Raw genomic sequence first — 21,025 nt, forward strand, 5'->3', positions numbered from 1 at the left:
TAGGAAGGGCTTCCTGACTATGAGAGCCGTTCAACAGTGGAACTCTCTGCTTCAGAGTCCTTCCAGTGAACTCAGAAGCGTAGCAATGCCTTCCGTCCCCAGTTCGCTTTTGGAAAAGCTAAAGAGAGAAAAGCATTCCACTGTTGCAAGGAAAAAGAGAAGGAATGGAAGGAATTTCCATTCCTTCCATTCCCTATTCCATCCACTGCCCTGGAGACTGGGACTCAATGGAGCCATGGATTCAAATGACAGGAAAGGAGATTCCATTAAACATTAGGAAGGACTTCCTGACCATGAGAGCCGTTCAACAGTGGAACTCTCTGCCTTGGAGTCCGGTGGAGGCTCCTTCTTTGGAGGCTTTTAAACAGAAGCTGGGTGGCCATCTATGGGATGTGTGTGTGTGCTTTTCCTGTCTGGCAGCAGGGGGTTAGATTAGATGGCCTCTGGGGTTTCTTCCAGCTCTAGGTTTCTATGACTCTGTTGTTGTTGTTGTTGTTGTTAAGCAGGGGCTGAAGGGCCATCTGTCAGGAGGGCTTTGATTGTGCTTTTATTTGCATGGCAGAAGGGAATTGGACTGGATGTCCTCTGAGGTCCTTTCCAGGTCTAGATTTCTATGTTGTTGTTGTTATTGTTGTTGTTGTTGTTGTTAAGCAGGGGCTGAATGGCCATCTGTTGGGAAGGCTTTGGTTGTGCTTTTACCTGCATGGCAGAAGGAGGGCTGGACTGGATGGCCCCTGGGGTCCCTTCCAGCTCCAGATTCCTATGATATTATTATTATTATTATTATTATTATTATTATTATTATTATTATGATGCAGGGGCTGAATGGCCATCTGTCAGGAGGGCTTTGATAGTGCTTTTCCTGCATGACAGAGGTTGGACTAAATGCCCCTTGGGGTCCCTTCCTATGTGACAGAAGTTGGACTGGATGACCCTTAGGGTCCCTTCCAGTTCTAGATTCCTATGATTCTATTATAACTATAACTATATTATTATTATTATTATTATTATTATTATTATTATTATTATTAAGCAGGGGCTGAATGACCATCTGTCAGGAGACCTTTGATTCTGCTTTTAGCTGCATGGCAGAAGGGGGTTGGACTAGATGGTCCCTGGGGTCCCTTCCAGCTCTAGATTCCTATGATTCTATTATTATTATTATTATTATTATTATTATTATTATTATTATTATTATTAAGCAGGGACTGAAGGGCCATCTGTTGGGAGGGCTTTGATTGTGCTTTTCCTGCATATCAGAAAGAGGTTGGACTGAATGGCCCCTGGGGTCCCTTCCAGCTCTAGGTGTCTATTATTCTATTGTTGTTGTTAAGAAGGAGTTGAAGGGCTGTCTATTGGGAGGGCTTTGATTGTGCTTTTACTTGCATGGCAGAGTTTGGACTGGATGGCCCTTGGGGTCCCTTCCAGCTCTAGATTCCTATGATTCTATTATTATTATTATTATTATTATTATTATTATTAAGCATGAGTGGAATGGCTATCTGTTGGGAGAGCTTTGATTGTGCTTTCCCTGAATATCAGAAAGAGGTTGGACTGAATGGCCGTTGGGATCCCTCAGCTCTAGGTGTCTATTATTCTGTTGTTGTTGTTGTTGTTGTTGTTGTTGCTAAACAAGAGTTGAAGGGCCGTCTATCAGGAGGGCTTTGATTGTGCTTTTTCTGCATGGCAGAAGGGGATTGGACTGGATGGCCCATGGGGTCCCTTCCAGCTCTAGATTTCTATCATTCTATTATTATGACTATTATTATTATTATTATTTGAAACAAGATGAGTCCACAGAAGACACTCTGCTGGCTGTTGTATTGGATCACACATCAGATCCTTCCCAAGTGTCTAGGACTGTGTGATGTATCAGTGAATAATGCCTGCAGATCCCAGTAAGGTGGCCTTCTGCAGCTGGCTGATGGTAATTTTGTCAGTGCCAATTGTGTTTAAGTGCAGGCAGGGGCGGCTCATCCATTACACGAAGTAAGCGGTTGCAGAACACTTTTTTTGCCAGGGGCGCAGAGGCGCCTCTGTAAATGCCCCTCAACCGTCACTTGAGGAGCGGCCCCTCAGCTCACAACAGCCCTAGCAGTCCGGGGGGAGCCTCAGCTTTCTTGCCTCGCTGCCGGGCGATCCTCTTCCCAAAGTGGCCGGGCCCTTGAGCCTCACCTAGCCCCTCTCGTTCCTGCTCCACCCGGCCACCGGGTGCGCGAGCAGAGCCGGCGCTCAATCGTTCTCCGCGTTCGATCCCTTCCCCATGACCGGCTCCCTTTCCTGATCCCCCAGCACTCCACCTGCTTCCTTTCCTCTCCCCAATCTGTGGGTGGGCCAAGGGGCGGAGCCGCCGTGCCTGGCCCACTTCGGGTCCAGAGGCATGTCTGAAGACCCCAGCGTGCGCACCAAAAGTCGCCTCTTCTCCTGACTTTCTCTTCAGCCATTGGGACCAAGAGAGAGAGAGAGAGAGAGCCCCTCCGGCTGGAGGTATCTCCCACCTCCGCTCCCTCCTTTGTTTTTGCGCCTACCTTCAGGAAAGGTGGGCATCTCCACCTCTCTCTCTCTCTCTCTTGGTCCCAGTGGCTGAGGAGAAAGTCAGGAGAAGAGGTGACTTTTGGTGCACACGCCGGGGTCATCAGGCACGCCTCCGGACCCAAAGCAGGCCAGGCAAGGGAGCAAATGCGGCAAGTGTAGTTACTGGGATGTATAGTTCACCTACAATCAAAGAGCATTGTGAACTCCAACAATGATGGAATTGAACCAAATATGGCACACAGAACTCCCACGACGAACAGAAAATATATATCAATGATTGTTTGGGGGAGGGGGCGCCAAAATACTGTTTGCTTACCATTGAAAATTACCTAGGGCCGCCTCTGAGTGCAGGCCAAGGTCTTTAGGCACTACACCCAGTGTGCCAATCACTACTGGGACCACCTTTACTGGCTTATGCCAATATTATGCTTATTATTATTATTATTATTATTATTATTATTATTATTAATCAAATGGGTGAGAAGACAGGGTTTCACATCCTGCAGAGTGACTTCAAGCTTTGGACTTTAAAGCCAAGGAAGCAAAACGTCTCGATTGCCTTCCATTCAAAACAACAACAAGCTATCCTGGATTAAGAATCCAATCGCCAGCGTGACCACCTTGTTCATAACACTCACCTGATTTCTCCCAAAGCCAGACATTGACGCAACGCTGAAGCCAGAGAATCCAATCCAGAGGGAGAAAATCGGCAGCTGGTCAACCTGCATGTTTAGGGAAAAAAACAACATTGCTTTCTCAGAAACATAAGCTTGGCACAACTCTTTGCATAGGCATAAGTGAAAAGCCTGGCACTGGGTGGAATTGGGAACGTCTCCTCCTCTTCCAATGATATGATCGAAAGAGCTGATTAATGATAGATGATCAATGATTGAGACACACTCAATGTGAATGGGGTGGAACTCATTTGCTTTGCAGTGTTGAGTCAGTATAAATATCTAACTATCTCAAAGGCATCAAATCCTCTCTAATATTGTAAGCTAAGCAGGGTCAGGCATGGTTAGCACTTGGATGGGAGACCGCCAATGAATCCCAAAGGCTGTTTCAGAGGATAGAGCTGGCAAAGATACTGCCTAAGAAAGTCCTGTTGGCAGGACTAAATACCTTGTAGGCACCAGATCCCATCTGAGATTGATAGCTAAGCAGGGTTTGCCCTGGATAGTGCTTGAATGGGAGACCACCGGTGAATACCAAGTCTTGTAGGTGATATTTCAGAGGAGGGAATGTGTGACGGTGTGAGTGGCGCCACCTATGTGTAGAACTTTAAAGTGCAAAGGTTTAAACTGCATAACATGCCCAAACTTGCTTAGTTTGTAAATGTATAATTGGATTGATTGGTTATTTATAGCTGTCAATCAATGTTGTTTGCACCAGTTATATCGCTTCCTCAGCTCAATTGCTTGGCCCTGCCTCTTCCTGGAGGAGGGCAGAGCTTTTTCTTTTCCATTCTACCATCAAACTTTCTATCAGATGTGAGAAAGAGACTTGGCTCTAAAGCCCTTAATTAAGTTACCTCTCATCACCAATTCTAAGGTTTTTACCCTTGGGACTCATGCTTCATGCCCAGATCGCCCTGGACAATGCTGAGGAGACCCAAGCGCCTTTGGCATCAAAAGGAAGACTCTGTGCCTTCAACATAGGCCATTGGACTAGCGGTTGTGTTTGTTCCGACCTTCACAGCCATTGAGAAAAGAGGGAACAGGAAAAGCTTCTCAGCTGCGAAATCTCCTTGGACCCAAGACAACCAGAGACTGTAATGTATATTTCCTTTACCCCCTTTGAAACTTCCAGCTTATTGCCTTAAAGGGATAACTCTTTGTGAACAATAAAACCTATTTTGAGTTATCTACAGTGTTTTGGTCCTTGGAAGTTCCAGTTCTCTAAAGGAAGGCAAGAAGCAATTCCCTGGGGGAAAGATGTCACGTCTATGTCTCTTTCACTAAGAGTTATAGCCCACAGGCTCGACGGAATAGAATGGGCAAAACCACCACTGAGGACTCGTCGCCTGAGAAAATCCTATTTAGAACAGGGCTGGATACCTTAAAAGGGACCGGATTCAATTTGATATTGTTGGCTAAGCAGGGTTAGGCTCCGGTTAGTACTTGGATGGGAGACAACCAATGCATTTGAGGGTCTGTAAGCTATATTTGGAGAGAAGAAGCTGGAAAAGCTACTTCTGAGGATTCCTTACCTTAAAAAAAGACAGGAAAGCTATCAATCTCAGATGGAGACAACAAAGCAGGGTATATAATAAATAATAACACTGCACAACACGATTTTTGTTCCTGGGTTAAACTACACAAACTTTTTTTTTGCAGGATATCCTGCTATAGCACATTTTGCTCTAGTTTTTCAATGAATAGCTCATCGAGTCTCGGCCAATTCAACATAGTTCATGTCACAAAAACAAAGATTCTGGAGGATAACAACTACTTTCAAAGTTAGGGCCACACAATTAAACAGGAAATAACTCTTTCAAACCAGGAACAGAATTTTGTGTAATAGGGATGGAAGGGCAAAGCACAGAGCAATTCAAGCAGGGCATACTCAAGTCTCTCCAGTGCAGGGAAATGCAACAGAAAGTCCAACATGGCCTCTGCTTCCTCATCCGCAAACTCCACCTGAGAGCAGCTGCAAAGAGAAAAGAACACTGAGGCTGAGAGAGTGTGGCACTGCCACCCTCACCCTCAATAAAAAAGGATTTAGCTGTGTTAAAGGGCCGGGCTTTGGTACAACTGGTAAATCACCAGCGTTGATAAGATCTACCAACCGAAAGGTTGCCAGTTTGAAGCCTCAGGTTGGCGTAAGCTCCCAACTGTCAGCCCAGCTTACTGTTTACCTAAGCAGTTCGAAAACAGCTTGAGCTGTAAGTAGAAAAATTAGGTACCACAAAACCAAGCAAGGGGGTATTTTGAGACACCATAAAGAAAAAGATGAGAAAATGCCTGGTGACCAAAAGGAAGGGGGAAGTCCTGGTGACTCTCTGTCACAGAGCAGTGTTTCTCAACCTGGGGGTTGGGACCCTTAGGGGGGTTGCAAGGGGGTTTCAGAGGGGTCACGAAAGTTCGTCAGAAAAAATATTTCTTATGGTCTTAGGAAACAGTTTGGCATAGTCGTTGGGGTTCATAGTGCTCTCCGGATGTAGGTGAACTACATCTCTCCTAAATCACTGTCAATTCATCCCATATCCTTCCAGTTGGTCATGGTGATTCTGCGTGGAAAGTTTGGCCCAATTCCATCGTTGGTGGGGTTTCAGATGCACTTTGATTGCAGGTGAACTATAAATCCCAGTCACTACAACCCCCAAATGTCAAGGTCTATTTTTCCCAAACACCACCAGTGTTCACATTTGGGCATATTGAGTATTCGTGCCAAGTTTGGTCCAGATCCATCATTGTTTGACTCCACAGTACTCTCTGGATGTAGGTGAACTACAAGTCCCAAACTCAAGGTCAATGCCCACCAAACCCTTCCAGTATTTTCTGTTGGTCATGGGAGTTCTGTGTGCCAAGTTTGGTTCAATTCCAGCATTGGTGGAGTTCAAAATGCTCTTTGATTGTAGATGAACTATAAATCGCAGCAACTACAATTTCCAAATGTCAAGGTCTATTTTCTCCAAACACCACGAGTGTTCACATTTGGGCATATTGAGTATTCGTGCCAAGTTTGATCCAGATCCATCATTGTTTGAGTCCACAGTGCTCTCTGGATGTAGGTGAACTACAACTCCCAAACTAAAGGCCAATGCCCACCAAAACCTTCCAGTGTTTTCTGTTGGTCATGGCAGTTCTGTATGCCAAGTTTGGTTCAATTCCAGCATTGGCGGAGTTCAAAATGCTCTTTGATTGTAGATGAACTATAAATCCCAGCAACTACAACTTCCAAATGTCGAGATCTATTTTCCCCAAACGCCACCAGTGTTCACATTTGGGCATATTGTGTATTCGTGCCAAGTTTGTTCCAGATCCAAACCTTTCGATTGGCAAGATTTATTACTGCAGCTGGTGCTTAACCTGCTGTGCTATAGCCCGGCTCAAACAGTTTAATGGAGTTCAAACCACATCATATGGTCAGTGTAGAACCGGACCGAGTGAAAATACATAGAATCCCGAACTTACTTTAATACCCTAAGTTGCTTGCACTTCTCTGTGAGTTTTAGCAGGAAATGGCTTTCTTTGACTTCGACTTCGCACTGGTGAAAGCTAGAGAAGCACAAACACACAATAATGAGAAGATACAGAAATATTTAAACCAACTGATCCCAAATCCATCTAAAACACAGACATGCGCCTTTCACCTTAAGAAGAGAGAAGCATCCTGAGCTCTGAGGATTACCTGGGAAGGAATCCCACTGGAGCATTGCAGCGCACCCAAATACCTGGGAGTCACTTTGGACCGTGCTCTGACCTACAAGAAGCACTGCCTGAACATCAAGCAAAAATTGGGCGCTAGAAACAACATCATACGAAAGCTGACTGGCACAACCTGGGGATCACAACCAGACACAGTGAAGACATCTGCCCTTGCGCTATGCTACTCTGCTGCTGAGTACGCATGCCCAGTGTGGAATACATCTCACCACACTAAAACAGTAGATGTGGCTCTTAATGAGACATGCCACATTATCACAGGGTGTCTGCGCCCCACACCACTAGAGAAATTACACTGCTTAGCCGGTATTGCACCACCTGACATCCGCCGGGAAGCAGCAGCCAATAGTGAAAGGACCAAGGCAGAGACATCTCCAGCTCATCCCCTGTTTGGGTATCACCCAGCACGTCAACGACTTAAATCAAGACATAGTTTTCTTAGATCTACAGAGACACTCGCTGGAACACCCCAGCAAGCGAGAGTCCAAAAGTGGCAGGCCCAAACCCAGCACCTCAATCCATGGGTGATACCAGATGAGAGACTCCCCCCTGGGCACTCAGAAGACTGGGCGACTTGGAAGGCGCTGAACAGACTGCGCTCTGGCACCACGAGATGCAGAGCCAGTCTTAAGAAATGGGGCTACAGGGTGGAATCCTCGGCATGCGAGTGTGGAGAAGAGCAAACCACTGACCCCCTGCTGCAATGTAACCTGAGCCCTGCCACATGCACAAGGGAGGACCTTCTTGCGGCAACACCAGAGGCACTCCAAGTAGCCAGATACTGGTCAAAGGACATTTAACCAAATACCAAATTTGCAAAATCTGTGTGCTTTTTTTCCTCTTTCTTTTTAATCTGTGTGTTTGTTTTGCTCTGTTAGAATTGTATACAATGGTTGCTGATGACACGATAAATAAAATAAATTTTATTTATTTATTTCGGACATTTGTATCCTGCCCTATCTCGACCTCCGCAGAGGGCGGCTAACAACCGGCACACCATGGTGTCCACAACCAAAAGCATAAATATACAATTGAAATAAAAACAATATGAAAACAGTATAAAAACATTCAAAGAAAAAAATTAAATTAAACGTAAAAGATGTGCAAATTGGAGAATATCAGTAAAGCTTGAATAAAAAGGCACTTTTATACTGGATACTAGAAGGATACTAACATTGATGTCAATGAGTCCTCAAAGGGGAGAAAGCCATAGGAGAGAAACAATGTTGTTGTTGATGATAATGATGATGATGATAATAATAATAATAATAATAATAATAATAATAATGGCATTCTCACCTGCTGACCACACCCTCCACTTTTTCTTCCCGAGCAGGAAATTCTTGTTCTAACACAAAAAGAGGGCCATCTTTCCTATCACAAGCAAAACAAACAAACAAGGAAAATGTAAACAGATGCATATGTGGTAGGTTTGGCTCTGATTTCGATACTCTGTGCAAATCTGACAACAGAGACCCATTCCTTTCAATTCAGCTTTCACTTTGATGCACCATACATATTTTTCTCTATTTCTTGCACGAATTTTGCATACATTTGTTTCTAATTCCTGTATTATTATTCTTTGCAAGCAATTGGAAAGAATGCATTGCACAGTGTGTGCATTTTCCTCCCTGTTCCATGCATTTTCATTGGATTGCTGAACTGCAAAGGCCAAACTTAGAGAAAGGAAAATATGTTAAAGCCCCAGTATTTATTTATCGTGTCATCCGCAACCAAACAAACAGACAAAACACAAAGTTTGCAAGCTTGGTAGTTGATTAAATGTCCTTTGACCAGTATCTGGCCACTTGGAGTGCCTCTGGTGTTGCCGCAAGAAGGTCCTCCGTCGTGCATGTGGCAGGGCTCAGGTTCCATTGCAGCAGGTGGTCTGTGGTTTGCTCTTCTCCACACTCGCATGTCGTGGATTCAACTTTGTAGCCCCATTTCTTAATATTGGCTCTGCATCTCATGGTGCCAGAGCGCAGTCTGTTCAGCGCCTTCCAAGTCGCCCAGTCTTCTGTGTGCCCGGGGGGGGGGGGGGGAGTCTCTCATTCCGTATCAGCCATTGGTTGAGGTTCTGGGTTTGAGCCTGCCACTTTTGAACTCTTGCTTGCTGAGGTGTTCCAGCGAGTGTCTCTGTAGACCTAAGAAAACTATTTCTTGATTTAAGTCGTTGGTGTGCTGGCTGATGCCCAAACAAGGGATGGGCTGGAGATGTCTCTGCCTTGGTCCTTTCACTATTGGCTGCTACTTCCCGGCGGATGTCAGGCGGTGCAATACCGGCTAGACAGTGTAATTTCTCCAGTGGTGTGGGGCGCAGACACCCTGTGATAATGCGGCATATCTCATTAAGAGCCACATCCACTGTTTTAGCGTGGTGAGATGTGTTCCACACTGGGCATGCATACTCAGCAGCAGAGTAGCACAGCGCAAGGGCAGACGTCTTCACTGTATCTGGTTGTGATCCCCAAGTTGTGCCAGTCAGCTTACGTATGATATTGTTTCTAGCACCCACTTTTTGCTTGATGTCCTGGCCATACAAATCCATTCCAATCACTATTCTCCTACATAAAATTACATTTAAACATACATCATACATCATACATGAAATACACACTAACAAGATGGGATCTGGTGCCTATAAGGTATTTAGATCTGCTTTGGAGGTCTAAATACCTTATAGGAACCAGAAATGCCTCTGAGAAATTTGTTGTATTCCAGAGCAGGAACACCTCTGACTTTAAACACCACCCCAGCTTGGTAAAAACAGCAAGCAGTTTATTGAAGAATAAAGGTAGGCAAAGCAGTAAAAATGGTAAAAAACAGTATAGTCCCAAGCTAAAGAATAGTCCAAGAGCTTCAGGGCACAAGGTAAAACACAAGATTCAAAGGTACATGAACTCTGATGGACTAATTTCCTGGGCTATTTGTTTCTATCTATCTTTCTACCTAATTGGATTTACCTATTTTTGTGGATTGCTTTTTTACTGCTACTGCTTTTCCCTGTTGCGGCTAATGGAATGAATCTTAATGAAGCAATTACAAAGCCTGGAGATTCAGATTACGAATTGGAACAGGACCCCTCTGAATCTTTACGAATCAAAGCTGGGGCCATCTGAATCTCCAAAATGAATTACTAATTGAATGCCAACCATTTCGCAGACCTCTAGAAAACACTCTATCAACTTTTTCTACCACTTGTGTATTTCTCTTCCTAGAAATCAACTTGAGAAACCATTAGATAAAGAGAATCTTCTTACTTGATGGTTGAGATGTTTCCTTGAGCTTCGGAAGCCAACTTCAGCAGAGCGGAGATGCTTTTGCCTTCTACCCATGGCTCTTCTATGCTGAAATGCAAAACATTTTCTTTTCTTTTCTTGCAAGTTTTTAAATTTTCATTTTTACAATTTTATGATACAAAGGAAAGGGAAACAAAGAAAGGGGAAGAAGAAGGGAAAAAGAAAGGGTTGGAAGAGAGTAGAAAAATATAATAAGTAACTCATGAAGTTTTGTTAGTAAATTAATTCTATACATGAGTCTATTGTATCACTGGGGCTGTGAAGGGGGATTATTATACATATTCTTTAACATACAAAGGAGTTCCATCTACAATATCGTCAGTTCCAAAAGCAAATGGATTCTTGTATTGTCGAAAGCTTTCATGGCCGGAATCATTGGGAAGCTGATGAGGAAACACAACCTGCAAACTATCTACAGACCCACCAAGAAAATCCAACCAATGCTACGTTCAGCAAAGGACAAGAGGGATCCTCTCACCTCTGCAGGAGTCTACCGTATACCATGCAGCTGTGGACAAGTCTACAGAGGGACCACCAAATGCAGTGTCGCCCAAACAAGAATCCAGGAACATGAAAGGCACTGCAGACTACTCCAACCAGAGAAGTCAGCCATAGCAGAGCACCTGATGAACCAACCTGGACACAACATCTTATCTGAGAACACAGAAATGCTGGACCACTCTCACAACCACCATGTCAGACTACATAGAGAAGCCATTGAAATCCACAAGAAGTATGTGGACAATTTCAACAGAAAGGAGGAAACTATGGAAATGAACAAAATCTGGCTACCAGTATTAAAAAAAACAACTCTAAAATTACAACAGCACAACAACAGAGAGGAAACAATCAGGGACAGCTAATCACCTCTCAACAAAAGATTGCCCCAGACACTGCCAGGCCATCAAATGCTAATCAAGGTGGTCAGTTGAAACATTCACACCTAGCTCCAACAGACAAGAATTCTTTGTCCCATCCTGGCTATTCCACAGATATATAAACCCAATTTTCCTAGTTCCAACAGACCTCACTCCCTCTGAGGATGCTTGCCATAGATGCAGGTGAAACGTCAGGAGAGAATGCCATATAGCATGGCCATATAGCCTGAACATGGCAATATAGCCTGAAAAAACCTACAACAACCCAAATGGATTCTTGTCATCTGGCGTTCACGTTGATCTTTCTATCTCCCTATATTGTCCCTTATTTCCTTTAAGCTTGTATGATAAGTGTTCTTACTCACTGTTTTATCTGTTTACTTAGACATACTCTATTTCCTCCTCCAATTTTAATAATAACCATTGGTTTCCATATCTCAAGAGTCAGTTCTCTTGTTAATGTGTTAGTAATACATAGAATAATAATACTAGTAATACTACTACTACTACTAATAATAATAATAATAATATATTTATATTCCACACTATCTCCCCGAGAGGACTCAGAGTGGATTACGGAATACATATATGGCAAACATTCAGTGCTGTTATATAATTAACAAAGACAGACAATACATAGACAGAGGCAAGAGGCTTCCCTTCCATCTCCGGCATCTGGAGGTTCTGCTTGACTTGGCCTTGGGGAGGTGCTATTGTTCCATTTTTCCACACCAATGAGCCTGTTGTCCATGGATGCCTTTCTGATATAATTGCCAGCATGTCTTCAGGGGCATCTTTTACCTCCCCACCACAATGGTACCTATTTATCTACTCATATTATTGTTACTGAACTGCTAGGTAAGCAGAAGCTAGGGCTGACGGTGGGAGCTCACCCAAACCTCAGCTTGAACTGCCACCCTTCTGGTCAGCAAGATTTTCTATAGCTGGAAGTTTATGGTATTAGTTTTTCTTCTATGCAGAATCTCTCTCTCTCTATATATATATATATTTATCCAGATCATTGAAATTATATACATTACTATTATGTAATTCAAGATATTAACCCAGCAATTATCTTCAATCTTTTGTGTTTTAGAATACGGGGACGAGGAGCAGGGCCTTCTCAGTGGCGGCCCCCCGCCTGTGGAACTCACTCCCCGGGGAGATTAGATCGGCGACTTCCCTCCTAGCATTTAGGAAAAAACTAAAGACCTGGATGTGGGACCAAGCTTTTGGTCACTCTGATAACTAACTCAAGGACCTGGCGATAGACAAGGACAAACGGAGTAGAACGGATGTATGGACTCAGATATATGGACTCTGACATGAGATTGTTTTAGGTTTTATGATTTTACTATGTACTGATGTTTTAATCTAATTGTTAAATTGTTATATTTTTTGGATTACTTGTTTGTATGATTGGGCATCTAATTGTGCCCTCCCTGTAAGCCGCCCTGGGTCCCCTTCGGGGTGAGAAGGGCGGGGTATAAGTGAATGAAATAAATAAATAAATAAATAAATATTATTTTGAGTTCACAAACCCTAAAATTAAAGCTAATTTGTATATTTCAGCCATTTCAAAAAAACTTTTGCAATCCAGTTATCTGTTGTGTTGTTATTGTGTGTCGCTTCCATCATTTTGCATATTCAATTCTTGCTGCTGTTGTCATATAAAGGAAAATCATTTCTTAGTTTTTTGGGATTGATTGTCAAATAGTCCTAATAAAAAACTTTCTGGTTTCATTTTTTTATGGATTTGTATCTAAAAATCTTTAGCTCTTGCGCAGGTCCACCACATGTGGTAGAATGTTTGTTGTAGTAGAGCCTGTTGGCAACGCTTCAACTGGTAGTAGGAGTGGTAGAGGAGGGAAACGAGGCGCCCAGGTGTTAGATGAGGAGCAGCAAAGGAAGAGAATCCGGGAGATACTTATGTCACCCACTGATGAAGAATCCTTTGAAGGTTTCTCCGAGAGTGAAATGAGTGAGGAGGAGGAAGGAGCTACAGATAGGAATAGAGGCATTAAGAGGATTACTCGAGAGCAGGAATCAGACGAGGAGTGTCAGAGAAAGAAGATCCGGGACATACTTACTGCTCCCACAGAGGAAGAGGATTTCATGGGCTTTTCTTGAAATGATGGGTCTGGGAGTGATGTGGATGAAGAGGAGTCACTGGATTGGACCAAGGTACAGGAGGTTCAGAATATGTGTACTCAACCAACATCCAGTGACACTTTTGAGGGGTTTTCTGGTGGTGGGGATTGGCAATCTGGTGATACAAAGGAATCGTGGGGAGACCTAAGTCTTGACAAGAAGTGGAAGAGTTGGAGGGATGGGCGTTGGCATTCAGCTGTAGAGGCTAAGCCAGCTGAGAGTGATGAGGATGGGGTGGAGGGCAGCTCATCATCGGATGATGAGTTGTAGGATAAATGACGTCACTGGACTGATAGAACTTTGCAGTAGGCAAAGTGTTGGTTTCGTGCCTTGGGTTTTGTCAATGGCACTTTTCTTGTTCGGCTTGGGTTCTGGATCTGCAGGTTGCTGCTTTCTTCGTATACCGACCAGCTTGGATTCTCGTAAGTGCGGATTTCCCCTCTCCTTGACTTCGGACTGTTTCTGACGACGATGCTGCCTTTTGGACTTTGGAACCTTCAGCTGGGATTTCTTCGACTTTGGACTGCTTCTGGATGACGGCTTCTCTTCACGGCTCTTTGTTTGCTTATTATCTTTGAACTGTGTGATTTTGGTGTGTTTTGGAAGAACTCTTATTTAATCCGGATGTTTTGCCAGTTTAATCCGGTTTATTTTCCAGGTTTGTTTTTCAAGCTACAAATTGCTGCAAACTTTGAGTTTTGACCAGAGGCACTGAAGCAAGTGTCTCTGAGTCCTGTTTACTTTGCTTTAATAAACTATTGTTTCGGGTACACTCCTGTGTCTGGCTCTTTAAGGCATATGAGTTCCGACAATTTTCCTGTTTTTCGTTTACATTTCCAACAAAAGTCTGATCCTTTGTATATTGTCGAAAGTTTTTCTGGAGTTATGTATCATCTGTACATCACTTTTAAAAAGTTTTCTTTAACGGTATATTTTCTTGTGAATTGATTAAGGACGAAACCATTTGGAAACCATCACCATGAACTCTATACATTATGATATTAATTTGCTATAATATCCTTACCTTATTCTCAAAGTACCGGCTGGTTTCCGTAAGACTCTAAGCAGAATTTCTGAGTTGCTGATCATCAAGCCATTGTTGGTTGAGCTAATAACCAAGAAAATAAACTTGAAACACAATGGCATAGAGACTGTTCTTAAGTAAGTAGAATATAATATTTTTCCCACTAGGATAGGGGTGTGTTTACACCGTAGAATTAGTGCAGTTTGGCACCACTTCAGCTGGTCATGGGATCATGGGATTTGTAGTTACAACTTACATTAGGCCGTGGCAGTTCAAAGTGGCATCAAACCACATTAATTCTACTTTATAGACACCAAACTCACGTGAAATCGTTCAAGGAGTTGCACTTTCCCAACTCAATGGACAATTGGTCCAGATGTTCCTTTTGGAAGTTGCACTGCGTTATCCTGAAAGAAAGAAGGAAAGAAAGAAAGCAAATTATGGAAAGTCAATGAGCTGGCGTTATTCGCACAGATGACCTAAAGATGCCTCCATTTATTATTTATTTAGTTACCGTATTTATATTCTGCCCTTCTCACCTCAAAGGGGACTCAAGATGGATCACAGAACACATATCTGGCGGTCATTCAACGCCATTAAACAGACAGGGCAGACAACAGATAGAGGTATATGTCAGCATTTTCTCCAACTTCAGCATCCTGGAGGTCATGCTCGATTCCGGCCACAGGGGGGTGCTGTCGCTCCATCCTCTCTGATGAAGAGCCTTGATCACAGACCTTCTCCTTTCTTTGATCGCCGGTATTTTCTGGGGAGTGTATGTGTGTGTGTGTATATACATACATATTAGTAATATATGTTTGTGAGTATATATACTGAATATATGTATTGTGTGTGTGTGTGTGTGTATATATATATATATATATATATACACACACACACACACACGCACACACACACACAAGTGTGTATGGTTGTGTGAATATTTGTGTCTATATAATGGTGTATGTGTATTTGTGTATACACACACATATAATGATGGTATGGGTATTTTGTGTGTGTGTGTACACGCATGCACGGTATTAATAATGCTTTATAATGGTGGGGAGTGTATGTGTGTGTGTATATACATACATATTAGTAATATATGTTTGTGAGTATATATACTGAATATATGTATTGTGTGTGTACCCACACACATACACAAGTGTGTATGGTTGTGTGAATATGTGTGTGTGTGTATATATAATGGTGTATGTGTATTTGTGTATAGAAACACACACACATATAATGATGGTATGGATATTTTGTGTGTGTGTGTATACATACACACACGCTCGGTATTTATAATGCTTTATAATGGTGGGGAGTGTATTGTGTGTGTGTATATATATACATACATATTAGTAATATATGTTTGTTTGTATATACTGAATATATGTATGGTGTGTGTGTGTGTGTATACATGCACACACACGTGTGTGTATGGTTGAGTGAATGTGTATGTGTATAATGGTGTATGTGTATTTGTGTATATATACACACACATATAATGATGGTATGGGTATTTTGTGTGTGTGTGTGTGCGCACACATGCACGGTATTAATAATGCTTTATAATGGTGGGGATTGTATGGGTTTGTGTATATACATACATATTAGTAATATATGTTTGTGAGCATATATACTGAATATATGTATTGTGTATGGTTGTGTGAATATTTGTGTGTATATAATGGTGTATGTGTATTTGTGTACATACACACATGCACGGTATTAGTAATGCTTTATAATGGTGAGGAGTGTATGTGTGTGTGTGTGTGTATACATACATATTAGTAATATATGTTTGTGAGTATATATACTGAATATATGTATTGTGTGTGTGTGTGTGTATATATATATATATACACACACACATACATACATACACACATACATACACACATACATACACACATACAAGTACACACATACATATTAGTCTGCCTGTCTGTCTGTCTATCTATCTATCTATCTATCTATCTATCTATCTATCTATCTATATATATATCTTCCCCGTCATTTTGAATTTCTCGAAGATGTTCTGGCCAGAACAAGATGACAACCAATTTCTACTCAGAGCTTCCCATAAATGAATTTCTCCCATCCCCAAATACTAATGAATCCAAACAGCTTAGACCAGAGTAAATGGTCCTTGTAATTTCACAATGTCCCTTAGTAATGCCATAATTATAGTAAGGTAAAGGTAAAGGTAGTCCCCTGACATTAAGTCCAGTCATGTCTGACTCTGGGGATTGGTGCTCATCTCCATTTCTAAGCCGAAGACCCAGCGTTGTCCGTAGACACCTCCAAGGTCATGTGGCCGGCATGACTGCATGGAACGCCGTTACCTAATTATAAAAATTAATAATTATAGTATTACGCATTAATTTATGTCTCATGGCAGACTAACAGTTTTTGCAGTGTGGGAATTATTGGGTTTCAGGAAACCCGAAGAACTCAATGGGGGTCGAATAATACTTAACTAATAATTACCTGAGGCTCTTTTGAGGTTGTTCTTCCTTCACAAATGTGATAAGCAGCATTTCCATGGAGCAGAAACTGAGGGGAAAATGGTAGAAATATTGCTTTAGAGAAAATGTTGTTAAGCATTACAGTCATATATCACAAATGACACAAAAGTGGATTTCTCGTAGCGTTCACATCTGTGCATTTTGTCTTGACGAGAGAATATCTTCTCTTTGTGACTCATGCCAACAGAGCAGGGCTGCATCTACACTGTGGAATTAGTACAGTTCGATACCATTTTGGCTGCCATGGTTCAAAACTTAATCATAGTATAGTTTTCCAAGACTTTTTGCATTATTTACCAAGGAAACACTGCCTTTAAATCTCTGATAGGCAACACACAAATGCTCAGTCCCTTCCCATGCGCAAAATTCATCTGAAGGAATTAGGATTGGATCATAAAATTTTGTCCGAGTTCCATTTCTTCCAGATTTGTATTTGCTTACTGATTTGTTTCCATAATTGGTTATAATTAATTTGAGTTATATTATTTAGATTTTGGTGGTATATATACCGCCAAATATTTTAGCTTCTTTTCCCCCAATTTTATCCCCAGGATGGTTTGTATTTCTTTTAGCTCTTTCCAGGATATGTTTTTATGTAGAATTTCTGATTTTTCAATATTTATTGCTAACCCTGATATATTTTCAAAATTTTTAATCATTTTTCTTTTTTCTCTCTCTTTACTTTTTAGTTTTTCCAACTTTCCTATAATCACATTGTTCTACCACTTTTTATGTAAATAAATCTGAGGATATTTGGTTTTTTCTTATTCCAGATCTTTTTTCTTACTTTCCTATTATTGTTGCACCACTTTTTACGTAAAAAAAAAAATCTCTCTTTTATGTTCAAGAAAAATGTTATTCAAAATTTCTAAAAATCATATTTAATACTTTTTATTTTATTTGCAGTATTTATATTCCGCCCTTCTCATCCTGAAGTGGACTCGGGGTGGATTACAGTGCACATATACATGGCAAACATTCAATGCCATAGACACGCAACATATAGAGACAAACAAAGAGGCAATTTAAGCTTCATGAGGGTATGCTCGAACTCCGGCCACCGGGGGAGCTGTTGCTTCACCATCCACTTGATGGAGTACTTCCTCATTCTTTTGCACGCTGCTGGAGAGTTTTATGGCATCGTAAATTAGTTAAATTAGCCTCCCCACATAAGCGGTACCTAAATTTCCTACTTGACAGATGCAACTGTCTTTCGGGCTGCAAAAGTCGACAGCAAGCTAGACAAATGGCCAAGAGCTTAGATATACAAGACAGACAGACAGATAGTGGCATTTTGGCTGGAGGTTATGCTTGATTCCAGCCACAGGAGGGTACTGTCGCTCCTTTGCTGTGACAACAAGCTCTTTTTGATCATAGAATTTCGCTTCTTGTTTTTTTATTTTTTTTTAATGGTGTTATAAAATACCTCCCCGCTAAAGTGGTGCTTAATTTCTCTGCTCACAGTTCAGCCGTTTTCAAACTGCTTAGGTGGACAGTGAGTTTAGGCTAACAGTCGGGTGCTCAATCCAACTTGGGCTTTGAACATACCACCTTCCTGTTGGCAGTGATCTATTGCTGCTGAAGATTAACCACAGACCGGTCCTTTTACATTCCTTTGGAGATCCTAATATTACCAAAGCATCGTCTACATATAGATTTCTTTTTCTTTATTCCTTACCAATTTTAAAACTTTAACTTTTGTATTGTTTCTGATTAGATTGGCTAAAGGTTCTATCACCATAGCAAATAGAATTGGAGAGAGAGGACATCCTTGTTTTGTGCTACTTTTAATCTTAATGATTCTTGATTTAGACCAGTGTTTCTCAACTCAAGGGATCACGAGGCGGTCACCAAAGACGACCAGAAAACTCAGTATTTTCTGTTGGTCATGGGAGTTCTGTGTGCCAAGTTTGGTTCAATTTAATCGTTGGTGGAGTTCAAAATGCTCTTTGATTGTAGGTGAACTATAAATCCCAGTGACTACAACTCCCAAATGTCAAGTGTCTTAGCCCCAAACTCCACCAGTTTTCACATTTGGGCATATTGGGTATTCGTGCCAAGTTTGGTCCAGATCCATCATTGTTTGACTCCACAGTACTCTCTGGATGTAGGTGAACTACAACTCCCAAACTCAAGATCAATGCCCAGTAAACCCTTTGAGTATTTTCTGTTGGTCATGGGAGTTCTGTGTGCCAAGTTTGGTTCAATTCCATCATTGGTGGAGTTCAGAATGCTCTTTGATTGTAGGTGAACTATAAAATCCCAGTGACTACAACTCCCAAATATCAAGGTCTATTTTCCCCAAACTCCACCTGTATTCACATTTGGGCATATTGAGTATTCATGCCAAGTTGTTCCAGATCCATCATTGTTTGACTCCACAGTACTCTCTGGATGTAGGTGAACTACAACTCCCAAACTCAAGATCAATGCCCAGCAAACACTTCGAGTATTTATTGTTGGTCATGGGAGTTCTGTGTGCCAAGTTTGGTTCAATTCCATCATTGGTGGAGTTCAGAATGCTCTTTGACTTTTGGTGAACTATAAATCCCAGCGACTACAACTCCCAGATGACAACTCCCAAATCAATTCCCCCAATCCCATCAGCATACAAATGTGGGTGTATTGGGTATTTGTGCCAAATGTGAATGATAATACATTTGGCATATGAGATATTGACGTTACAATTGATAACAGTAGCAAAATTACAGTTAGGAAGTAGCAATGAAAATAATGTTATGGTTGGGGGTCACCACAACATGACCAACTGGATTAAGGGGTCACAGCACAGGGAAGGCTGAGAACCACTGATTTAGACCCATTAACTATTATTTCTGCTTGATTCTCTTTGTAGAATTCTTTAATAATCTCACAGTTTTGTTCCAAATTAAAGTAATTGAGAAATGGATAATAAATAGCTGTAAATATCTGTACCTTACATGAACTTTGGCAATCTTTTGGGATGTGGCGAAGATATGAATGAGATGGAGAACGCCCTCTTGGGAGATCTGGTTGTGGCTGACTCTAAGAAAAGAAGAAAAACGTTGTTAGCAGCTCACTGTTCTATCATGGTGAATTTTCTCCTTCTGTTTTGGCCTTTTCTCCTCCCTTGAAAGTTGTTCAACAGTGGAATCCTGTGCTGGTACAGCTGTACCAGGAGCTCCAACTTCATTTTCTTTCTCTTAAATGTCTGCATGCATTCCAAGGTTTCAGGCATTCTGAAAAGATGACTTCCCTTGGTTTGCATTTATAGGGCCAATGACCCATCAATCATTGTTAAGTTTTGGTTCCGCCCCTTTCCCCAGGGCCCTGGGAGTAGAGGGAGCCATTTTTAGTTCAGTCTTACAGAAGGAAATTAAGCTACAGGACGTGGACCAGCTCCACCTGCAGAAAAGCTTCATTTCCTACAGCTTCGGGGGAAACAGCTTCTGGGGAGAAATAGTCCCAAAGCTCTGGCTGGGAACTTACAGCTTTTCAGCCTTACAGTTTCAGGGGAAAGAGTTTTACAGACCCAAAGAACTCCAGCTGGAGAATTTACAAAGCCTTGACTGGTAGGTCTACTCAGGACCCAAGACGTAGTTTGGAACCGATAGTAGGACCCACATCAGCAAAGCCTAGATAGTAGATTGCCTGGGAGAGTTTAAAAAAAGGGTTTCCTTTCAAAAGAAAAGAAACAGTTCTCAAAGCCAGTTGCCTGTCCCTTGTGGACAAGATAAAGAAAGCCACCAGTCATTTGTATGATTGTCAAAAGCTTTCATGGCCAGAATCACTGGGTTGTTGTAGGTTTTTTTCAGGCTATATGGCCATGGCCTAGAGGCATTCTCTCCTGATGTTTCGCCTGCATCTATGGCAAGCATCCTCAGAGGAAGACCTCACTATCTCTGAGGATGCTTGCCATAGATGCAGGCGAAACGTCAGGAGAGAATGCCTCTAGACCATGGCCATATAGCCCAAAAAAACCTACAAGAACCCATTTGTATGATTGTCGTTGAAGATTGAAGAAGTATTTGTTTAATTTATTCAATAATAAAGGACTTTGTTAAACCTTTCAAGCCTCTAAAGACTCTTCCAGAGGAAAATCCTTAGGGCCTCTCTATCAAGGCACCCTGGCTTCCCGCTGGGCACAAAGTGCACGTCCTGTTCAAAAGACAATTATTACAGGTCCAGCTCGTGACAGCACAAATCCTCTGCTTTGGAGTCTGGTGGAAGCTCCTTC

At 42.0% G+C, this 21,025-nt stretch overlaps 3 long non-coding RNA genes across 3 annotated transcripts; all 3 read right to left on the minus strand.

The window, feature by feature from the left end:
• Positions 1 to 58: 58 nt before the first annotated feature.
• LOC137097538 (uncharacterized) lies at positions 59 to 5,184 on the minus strand. Its single transcript, XR_010910253.1, has 3 exons — positions 5,101 to 5,184; positions 3,174 to 3,257; positions 59 to 118 (listed from the first exon to the last, which is right to left on the minus strand). It is a non-coding gene; the product is annotated as an uncharacterized lncRNA (long non-coding RNA).
• A 3,038-nt stretch (positions 5,185 to 8,222) lies between these two features.
• On the minus strand, positions 8,223 to 14,359 carry LOC137097539 (uncharacterized). The gene is made up of 3 exons (XR_010910254.1): positions 14,276 to 14,359; positions 10,184 to 10,270; positions 8,223 to 8,297 (listed from the first exon to the last, which is right to left on the minus strand). It is a non-coding gene; the product is annotated as an uncharacterized lncRNA (long non-coding RNA).
• Positions 14,360 to 14,599: 240 nt separating this feature from the next.
• LOC132783325 (uncharacterized) lies at positions 14,600 to 19,834 on the minus strand. The gene is made up of 3 exons (XR_009632133.2): positions 19,744 to 19,834; positions 16,772 to 16,837; positions 14,600 to 14,682 (listed from the first exon to the last, which is right to left on the minus strand). It is a non-coding gene; the product is annotated as an uncharacterized lncRNA (long non-coding RNA).
• Between the last annotated feature and the right edge of the window lie 1,191 nt (positions 19,835 to 21,025).

The sequence above is a fragment of the Anolis sagrei genome, chromosome 8 (assembly GCF_037176765.1).
Source record: "Anolis sagrei isolate rAnoSag1 chromosome 8, rAnoSag1.mat, whole genome shotgun sequence".
NCBI lineage: Eukaryota > Metazoa > Chordata > Lepidosauria > Squamata > Dactyloidae > Anolis > Anolis sagrei.